The following is a 10,775-nucleotide window of genomic DNA, read 5'->3' as shown; positions in this document are numbered from 1 at the left end:
TATTTTATTCTAATGGGCCCATGGCCTAGTGGAGAGGTGAATGTATGTGCTCAATTTGTGACTTTCAGTGTTCTTTCTTCATTCATATGGTTCAAAAGGTATAAGACAGATCTATGAGGTGAAATGATCCCTTTCACCCTATTCCTATACTGGTTGTCCCCTTCTGTCTATTCTCCCCTTCTTCTTTTAAAAAGAAAGCCCCTAATTTTAACTAGGCTCATGACTACTCAGCTAAAAAAGACACTTCCTAGGTGTGGCCAAGTGATTGAGTGCTGGCCAATGGTAGGTGAGCAGAAGTAGCCTCCTCAGCATCTAACAGGCATATTTTCCCTCTTCTTACTGTCTGGAATGCAATTGCAGGGGCAGGGGTGGGAGCCATCCCTGTCTGTCCTGAGAAGGGCAACACTGTAGGGATGGCTGAGCAACAAAACGAAGGAGCCTGGGTTCCTGACACTTCGTCACCATTATGCCAGCCCTGGAATATGAGAGAGAAAGGAAATGCTATCTTGTTTAAGCCTTGTATTCTGGGGTCACTCCTTACAGCAGCCTATCCTGTCTCTATCTGAAACAACCTCTGGACTACTCAGTTCTCTTCCCTGGAGGTAACCAATGAGAACATATTACTGGGTCCTTCCAGGGATATTTCATGCACAGATGAACAAATTCCCAGGTACGTTCATGAATGCATACATATGTATCTACATGCACATACAGATAGCCCCCTCTCCATTTTTACCTAAATGGTGCTGTGCCAAACAGCTCTTCTCTAAGGAGGTGAGGCTCTGTTTGCGTAGGAGGTTGCTGGTGACAGCCCTCAGCCCAGCTTCTCCTCTTCTGTGCTGACAAATGGAGCTCTGTGTCCAGTGTGCGCACTGCCCCCTAATGAAAGCAAAACCCAATCCCCTCCACGCTGAGACAGTTTCTTACTCAAGCAAGTCCCTCAGGGGAGTCAATTCTCCTTCCCCCTAAAACAGGTTTAGTGAAATGTGACAGCCACACAGCATGATCTGCTGATGAGAAGTTCCAGTAAATTCCTTCTTTTTCCATCTTGTATCTGGGGTCTTTGCATGACAGTGGTTGGTGTTGGGGTGGATGCCCAGTGGGCTTGCCTGTTTCTCAGCCCAGAGCGAATGCCCTGAGTGTAGATATCTCAGGTGAAGGATGCAGGACCTGGGAACTGATGGCAGTTGGGGGTCTGGGAGGATGTTGAAGGCCTTGAGTGGTCTCTGTTCTCTGCCTGTCTTCCCCTCCCTGCTGCCATGTCCCTGTGCTGGGTTCCAGGGCCCTGTCTGATCTTGTGACCGAAAGCACTGGAGATTGGACAGTTTCTCCTCTGACCTTTGTGACCTTCCTAAAAGGAAGGAGAAGCCAGGAATCCACCCAGGTTTGTGGGGGAAAGGGAGAGGTTTGTGTGTGTGAGAGAGGTGGGTGGGACCAGTCTCATGGCAGAGGGGCTCCGGGGGCTTCTTTCTGTGTGGCCTTGGCCGCCATAGATTTGTGAAATTTGTGTCTTCCCAGTTTTCTTTACTACAGAGTTTTTTCTTCTTCGGGGAACCCTCAACAACTCTGCTCTTAAGCCCTGGCCAGGTAGTTCAGTTGATTGGCGCATTGTCCCAATACACCAAGGTTGCAGGTTCCATCCCGACTCAGGGCACGGACAGGAGTCAAGCAGTGAATGCATAAATAAGTGGAACAACAAATCGATGTCTCTCTCTCTTTCTCTCTCCCTTCAATAAATTAAAACAACAAACAAAAAACTCTGCTCTTAAAGCCCCACCCAGGTTACCTAGGATAATCTCCCTTACTCAAAGTCAATTGATTATAAACTTTAATCACATCTGCAAAATACCTGCACAGCAAATACTTAGTCTAGCATTTGAATAACTGGGGACTGTAGCCTAGCCAAGTTGACTCATCCAACTGACCAGCATAGGTTGACAACTGAAAATGATGGACAGAGAGCAGATAACCACTGGTCCATGTAGCTATTCTTTGTATCAGTGGACTGTAGCGTTGAGTTCAGTGCCACGTTATCCCGATGGATACCTGACTCTCATTAACAGATAGGGGAAGAGATCCAACTCGCCTTTTCACGGGTGGGGAGCTCACCCCAAGTCTCGCTCATAAGCCCAGGAAGACCCACTGTGATTTTTCTCAGTCACTGAGGGGTTAAGCCTGCCACCGCCTCGGCCAATTCTCAGGGGTTTCAGCCTGGACTCCAAGGCCATTAATCATTCAGGACCAGTGCTGCAGGAACAATACTTACTAGCAATTAACCTACAGTGGCGGGATCATTGTTTCCCCCTGCCTGCACTTCCCTCTTCTGCACGCCCAATTACTCTAAATTAACATTTACCAAGCAAAGTGCCTGTTAATTGGAAGGGCAGTAGAAAGAAAGGCCACACACCTACCCAGTCTAACTTAATAACCTCAAAAGAAGCCATTAATTAACAGGAAACGTTGTAGGTTCAGATCTTGTTGAGACGTTGGCTGTTAACTGTGTGTGTTTCTGAGCTCCGCGTCCCCCTCCCCAGCACTTCAGGTTATAAATAAAAACAAAACACACAAGTAAAACTGCACTTTGAAGAAGTTCGCACTGACGAGTCCTTAGATTCCTGGAAATAATCTTAATGTCTGTGTGGGGAAAATAAAGCCGAGAAAAAGGAAGAGGAAGAGAAATGCCCAGGGTCACAGGGTCAGCGGCAGATGGCTGCCTCCTGGCCTGGTCCTCGCTCCACCCTGCATGTGCATTTGGGGCCTTTGGAATGCCGAGGCAGCATCCTCTCTGGTCTCCAGGTGGCAGGCAGTCAGGTTTGTCAATTTTCATGCCACGGTGGGGTGACAAGCAAGAGGCTGATGAGAAGGGGTGGAAACCTGCTCACAAGTTGAAAGCAGCCCCAGGCTGCCTGTCCTAAAATGTCCCCAACTTGCTCCCTTCGCCCCTTCCGATAGGTACAGTTGGGTTGAGTGACACCCAAATCCCCCAGCCCAGCAATCTGAGCAAGCTCCTCCCCGACCCCCACCTGCCATCAGTTCCCAGGTCCTGCCCATGTGTAGCCTGGGCACCACTCAGACCCAGCTCTTCTCTTCCTATACACGCTCTTGGTCTCCATCCCAGCCGGGCCCCCACCGCCTGGCTGGCCTTTCATGTGGCTCAGGTGAGTTCTCTCTCTTCCATTCCCACAGTGACTGCTCCACAACTTCCTGGCTTCCCTTAAGGCCCTAACTCTCCATTCACGTCCTGGTCAGACACCCTCACCTCTCTCCCCAAGAACATAGAGACCATCAGTGGGTTCTGCTTAGCCCCCCTTTCCTCCCTGTCCTGTGGAGGTGCTCCGAGACCCACACCTCATTGAAAGTATTACCATGCTCATTGGAGTCATCCCTCCCCCATCTCTCACGTCCAATCAATCAATCAATCAATCACCCAGCCCTATACATTCAATCTCCAAGGAGCCTCTCCCCACTGCCATTACTTCAGCGGTGACAAATTGCAGTCTCACCTCCCTTCAGCCCGAGTGATCCTGCTACTCTCATATTTTATCAAGTCACACCCTTCAGTGGCTCAGCCTTGCCCACATGTCAAAGGTCATGCTTTTTAGGACATCCAACAAGCCAGATTACTCCAGGCCACTAACGGGCACTACACCTCAGAAAAATTCATGGACTAGGACAAGAGTTCTCATCTTGGCCTCATTTTTCTCATCTAAAAAAAAAAAAAAAAATCAAATATCCCTCCAACAATGTTGGCTTTTAGAACGTTGATACCCACTTCCTGATTTGTCTTGAAACACTTCCATGAAGTAGTGATTGTCCCCATTTTCCAGATGAGAATAATTGCGTCTCCAAGAGTCAGAGGTCACAAAATAATCAAGGCAGGATTTGAACTTCAGTCTGATATTTCTTTTGCTCTTTCCACGATTCACAGCTGAACAATCCACGAGAGCAGAGGTGGGGCTTCTGGGGACTCAGGGACCACTCTGACCACAGCACAGACCTAAGAGACGTGCCCACCTTGCAAACCTCTCTTCCTGCCTGCCACGGCGCCTGAGGCCTGAGTTCTGGGGCAGAGGGAACCTGCTCCCACACCTAGTCTCCAATGGAATGGGGGGTGACAGACAGCAGAGGATCAATAGCCATCTGCCCAGGCTCCACTGACAAGCTAATCTTTTCAGTAAACATTTCATTAGCTCCTGCCAGGCTGCTCCCACCTGCTGTCAGCGGAGGCAGAATGGGGTCGGGGAGGGGCCCTCTGTGTTAGAATGGGCTCAGGTGTCAGCAGGGGTCTCATGGCCCCTGAGATCCAGCTAAGCTCGGCTGTAATACCAGTGCTGTGCACTGTGACTGGCGGAATCCAAATCATCCCCAAGATTTTTGTAAATTCCTGGAGACTTACGTTCTTTGTGCTTCCTCTAGCTCTTCCCCAGAGAAACTTGCCTGATCCACCATCTCATCGAGCCCCCCTCCCCGCACCCCGTTGTGAGCCCTTACAACTTTTGTTTTACCTTCATCTTACTCTTCTCACTCCTGCTGCTGCTACTGATAGTGTTAGCTGTCTTACTAACAACCGAAAACACCTGTGAGCACCTACTTTGGGCTGGGCACTGTGCTAAGTGACTTGCCCGAGGTGCCTTCACTAAACCCCACAATGGCTCCACCTTTGGCAGGTGAGCAGAGCCTCCTCAGGAGTAGGGCTCGATCCTGGGTTTACCTGCCTCCGAAGTCTAAGCTCTTACCCACCGTATTGCATTTGCAATTTGTGGAATTATTTGATCACCCTCTGGCTCCCCACCAGATGGTGGGCTCTGCAAAGGCAGGAAGCATGTCTGATTGCTCCCCACGGTGTCCCCAGCCCAGCGTTTTTAAAAAAAGACACAAGTATTGTCCATGGGTTTGTTTAGCCTTTGTGGCTCCCAAGCCAATGGAGGTAAGAAGCTTGGGTTTTTTGTTTGTTTGTTTCAGAGAGAGGAAGGGAGAGGGAGAGAGAAACATCAATCATGAATGAGAATCATGGATCTGCTGTCTCCTGTATGCCCCCTACTGGGGATCCAGCCTGCAACCCAGGCACCGTGACCTCCTGGTTCATGGGTCGATGCTCAACCACTGAGCCTACCAGCCAGGCAAGAAGTTGGTTTTTATTTTATTTCTTTTTGGGGGGTGGGAGGGATGGTGGTGTTTGTTTTTGCCATTCAAATTCACTCTTTTCTCAGCTGCTTCAGAGGAAGACAGCTTCCTGCAAATATGGCTAGTTTGGGTGATCTCTCATTTAGCGCCCCCTCCCCTTGCTTCTGACAACCAAATCTCGTCCAAACACTGTTCTCAGGCAAGCCCCCACCCCCTCCTTTCCCACCGCTGTGAACAAGCAGCTCCGGTTCTGCAGGACAGGGGTCACCCCGGCTTCAGAGTTCCATTTGCGGGTTTAGCCTCTCCACTTCTCTCCCGTGTCCCCTGTCCAGCCTCCTGTTTCTTCCCACAGCTCTGGGCAGTCCTTCCGGACGATGTTGGTTCTGGAGTTTTACATGCCCCGGGTTCAACGAAAACTGTTGTTTTGGGGTGATTTCCAGGAAGAGAAAAGGGAACGATTGACATCATGCCATCAGGTGACTTTATGGGGTTTGGGATTAACCGAGGGGGGCAGCCCCAGCTGCTTGGTGGCATGTGGGGACGCAGCCTCACAGGTCCCAGAGCTTCCTGTGCCACGCTGGCGGCAAAGGACCCGGCAGGAACACGCGGTGGCTGACTCTGCTCCTAAACGGTACATGGCCAGGTCCCCGTTAGCCGTGCAGATGGAAGAAAATTAGGAGACATTGCCAAGCTAAAGCAAACAATTAAAATCGCCTGTCGTGATTCCACCTGAAGGAAATCACTGTCAAACATGTGATGTGGTGGTTAAAAGTGTTCAGACTTTTTTTAAAAAACATATATGCCGACAAAAAACATCTTACCATGCTGGGCATGGGCTTCGGAGGCTGGGTCCGCTCATGTAGCACTACATGATGAATGTATTTCCGCGTCAGGAAACACAGATTTATGTGATAGGCAGTGGCTTGATGGTATTCTCGTGCAGGACGGAGTGTGGTTTGTTTAACTGGTCCCCTGGTGATGGGCAGTGGTTCGTTTTTACCCTTTCACACAATGCTGCATTGCATACCCTCGCATCTGTATCCCTGTGTACTTACCTGGCTTTCTCCCCTCAGGCAGGGCTTCTCAATGGTGACACTATTGATGTCTCGCACCGATCATTCTTATTCTGGAGGGCTGTCCTGTGCATCGTAGGGCGTTTAGCAGCGTCCCTGCCCTCTAGTCACTGATGCGGGTAGCGCACCCTCCCCCAGTAGCCGACAGTCAATATCTCCCAATTGCTAAAGTCCCCTGGGTGGCAAAGTGACCTGTGCTTGAGAACCACTGCCCTGGGGATAAAGTGTTTAGATCAAGAGGTTAAAGGATGTGCGTATTTTGCCAGCTGCCTTCCAAAGTTGCACTATTCACTCTCACCTTTAGGAACGTGAGCATTACCATGAACAGAAGAAACTACCCAGCTGGTAAGACAAAAAGTTCCCATTTTCGATTTTTTTTTTTTTAATTATTACCGGGGTGAGATTGAACATTTAAAAAAACCTTGCCGATTGTGTTGACTGGCTATTGTTTCTGTGGCAAATTATCTTTCCTTATAATTTACTCTTTTTTCTTTTGGAGTATTCATCCCCCCTCCCCTTATTTTTCTATGTCATCTTTTTTTAAATCCTCACCCAAGGATATGTTTTTGTTGATTTTTAGAGAGAGAGGAAGGGAGAGAGAGAGAGAGAAAATCATTGATGTGCGAGAGAAACATCCATCGGTTGCCTCCCCTAGTGCCTTCACTGGGGATAGAATCCGCAACCTAGTTATATACTGTGACGGAGAATCGAACTCACAACCTTTTGGGGTGCGGGAGGACACTCCAACTGACCGAGCCCCCCCGGCCAAGGGCTGTCACCTTTTAGTATATTAAATAAAACGTGGCTTTCGTAGCTCGCTGTATGTCTTCGTGTGTTGACATCTGTGGCTGTGTTTGTTTCAAAATCCTTAAGAATCTCGTAGCTGGTTCCAGGGAAAGCAACCCCGCATGTTCACTTTATTGGGGCCCCAGCGTGAACCCCCCCCCCCCCCCCACACACACACACAGTGGCACGCCAGCCGGTTCCACTGCTGCCTGGTAGAGGGTGCTATTTGGGTCAGGCTCTTTTATGTTAAAATCTGCTGAACGTTCCTTGAGTGTCTGAGCGAAAAGTTCTTCCTCTGAAAACCTGTCTTGTCAGGAGTCCACCTTGATCTGGGGAGGCTGACCTGGGGCTAGGCCGTAATTAGTTCAGGTTAATTATTGCCCATCTGCAGATTTGCAACACAGGGGCCTCTCTTTCCCTAAGCAGGGGCCTCTGGAGGTTTCTTTTATGAGCTCGGAACCCTGAGGGAGGACTTCAAGTAATGAATTTTCCTGTAATCAGATTTGAGGGTTTGCTCCCCCAGCCGCCCGGGCAATTGGAGAATTGAGCACCGGCTGGCGTATTTGGCCAAAGGATGCAGAAGATGAAGCACAAGGCATCCAGTCAGCAGCCCGGTGAGTATATTGGAAAAAGGACTTGACATTTTACAGACACCCACCTCTTCTGTTTCCGGGGGTTTTCAGGGGAACAGTGTTCTCTGCGAGGAGGAGGGTGTCATCGGGAAAGAAGAGTGTGGTTTCTGTTTGGAGTGCCGGGGAGGAAGAGCCCAGGAATTCTCCAGCGAAACCCTTTGAGTTTGTGCATGTTTATAAATATTTAACTTGTTCAATACTTATTCAGCATCCATTCATTTGTTCGTCCATCCGTTCCATCACCAGGAGGCATGGGGATGAAGAGCGCAGGATGGCACGTGGCTTCTGCCCGTTTTAAGGCACAGACATGCCACCCATATCACTGGGAGAAAATGGATGCCCTGTGCAGGCGTGTATTCCGTACACTGGTGGAAGCCTACGGGGGCCTTGCAGCGGAGTTAGTGAGGCCTGTGCAGGGACAGGAAGATGGTGAGAAGGGGCTGGACCACAGGCAGTGGGGATGAGTATGCACCGTCAGCCACAGGCATTCGGTGGGCGCCAGTTCCTTCTCCCAGGCGAGTCTCCCATTTGAATCTCTCAGAAAATGCAACGGTCTCACTAGATTTGAACTCGGAAAAAAGTTCCTTGCAAAGAAAGCTCCCAGTCAAAGAACAGGAGAGGAAAAGTTCAAAGACTTTTGTGTGGCTGTTGAGACCACAGGGCAGAAGCAGAAAGACACTCCAGTGGCTCTCCGTGCCTCCTTGGCAGGCACCTGGGTGGCGAAATGAGGGCCAGCTCTGGGCGAAGCGGGCCCTCCACGGGCCCCTGGAGCTGGAGGGCCCCGTGGGAGGGAGCACACAGCTGCAGCGGGTCCCTTCTGCCCTCTGATCCATCACTGGAGTGAATCACACGTATCTCTCCCCCCCCCCCCCCCCCCGCCTCCCGACTCCTGATTATGCTCATTTCTTGCTTTTCTTTGCAGCTGCGTGATTTTTCTTTTCTTTTCAACAAGTCTCATCGGTGATGTAAAGGGGGTTCGTGAGATGGAGTTTCCATTCAACCCACTTCTTCTCGGGAGTCACTCACTGGTTTCGGATAAGGATGAAGATGACAGGGCTTTAGAAAAAAACGTTCTAAAGACAGAGAGCCCAAAAGGGAAGTTCATTCTAGTTGGATGTGCGGCTCTCAAAAAATGTCATTCTGAGTTAATTCCATTCTGTAGTCAATCCCAATAAAAGGAGGAAGAGGAAGGCAGAGGCATAGGCATGGCATACACACACACACACACACACACACACACACACACACACACACACACACGAGGTACAGCAAGGACATGTAGGGATACAGGATGGTAACCCAGCATGGCTGAGATTTCTGGAAAACAACCAAAAGGCTTTGCTGGTTCTGCTCTGTATGAGTTCAAAAGTGCATTTCACAGCTGATAACAGTCTTGAAAAAACAATGACTTAATCAAAATAGGGGGGACCTTTTTCTCTCGGGCAGTGCGGGGTTGCTCTGGTGGCTGCACAGTCATCACAGAGTCTTCCATCCTCCGGGAACGGCTCCCCCCTGCAACTTCACCTCCTGGCCCAGGGCTCCTGCTAGGAAGAGGAAGGGAGAGGGGAAGAGGGAAAAGGGTGCCTTCCAATCGGTCAGCCCGTTAGTGGAATCCCCCCAGTGACCTCTGTATACTTCTGACTAACCACCTCACCTGCGCAGGAGGCTGAGCAATGAGGTTTTGTAAGGGGGCCCATGGCACATGGGGTTCTGTCTGACACAAGAGCAAGGAAGACAATGACCAAAGAAGGAAAAGCACTCTCCCTCCCCTCCCCAGCCTGGGACACGGGTGCACTGTGACTAGACGAGAGGAAACCTAAGACTGGAAGCTCAAGCTGATTTGCCTCCATTTCTCTAAATGTGAGAGGGAAGTTCAGACCCAGGGAAGGCGAGGACGGAGCAGCATTTAGGAGGATTTCAAGTTCTAGGACCCCGGATAAGCTTCAACCCAGGCCAGTGAAAGGACTGAGAAATCCTGGAGCATTGGCTGAGAAATCCTGGTGGAAATCAGTTTCTGAAGTGTGTCCCCAAGATGCTGCCGATGTTACACGGAAAAGTGGCGCCCTGGCCAACAAGTTTGGGATTAAACCAAGTTAAGATGTTTATGTCACTGCAGAAAATGTTGGAATCATGAATATGCTCACTTACCTTATGGTTTTTTTTCTTGTTTTGTTTTGAAAGGGAGCATTCCTGAGCGTATTTGACCGCAGAAGTTAATTCTTGCATAGCATCCCATGGAATAAGTGTCCCAGAGTAAACATTTGGGAAATAGTGGTGCTTGTGGTCAGAGGCTGCTGGGCTCTTGGCTTTCTTAAAGCACTGCCCTTTCCAGACCAACCGAATCCCATCCCTGGGCCTGTGCCCTGGAAATCTGCATCTCGCCAAGCTCTCCGGGTTATTCTTACACCACCGGGGGGCAGAGCTGAGCCTCCACTGTACAAATGCTTGATGAATTTGCATCCAGGTAGCTCCTCCCAGCCCCCTCAACACCCATTTCTCTCCACACCGTTTGGTACCTGGGTAATTTGCTCGGCCCTGTTCAGAGCAGCTGGCATTTATCTTTATTGCCACTCTCTTTATTGATTTAGGCCCATCTCTGCAATTCGTCAAGCTTGGATTGCATTTTAATCTTGGCCTCCAAAGTAGCTAAGATCCCTTCCAGCTTCGTATCATGCAGAGATCTGATTAGCTGGGTCTCGTTTCCATCCTTCAGGTCATTAATGAAAATATTAAATGGTCCTGGGTTGGCACGAAGGTCTTCAGGGCTCTCAGTAGATGTATGGCTCCCATTTCTGCCACTCACCTCCTCCTGGTGCAGTCACTGGGTGGAGATCACACCCAGCATTTCCATTTATATTGCTTCCTCGTTTACAAATTCATGCATGCAGTGCAAACCTGTTGAAAAAAATAAAGAACCTATTAATTACTTAATTCAATAAACATTAGAGCAACAGATGTCTTTAAGGCATACACTGTTTTCTCGCTCACATCCATGCCCTGTCGGCCACAGGGTGAAGAAGTTTATACCAAGTGCGTGCATTAGGAAGATCAGTTTTTATGTTCCATCTTTGAGATACATCCTTCCAGGCCAAAGCCAACCTCATAGCAAGCAGCTTCTACATAGTAATGCAGGAGGAGTCCGCTTTTCTGAGCATTTCCT

The sequence above is a fragment of the Cnephaeus nilssonii genome, assembly GCF_951640355.1.
Source record: "Cnephaeus nilssonii genome assembly, chromosome: 14".
Taxonomy (NCBI): Eukaryota; Metazoa; Chordata; class Mammalia; order Chiroptera; family Vespertilionidae; genus Cnephaeus; species Cnephaeus nilssonii.
This window is presented reverse-complemented; position numbering follows the sequence as displayed.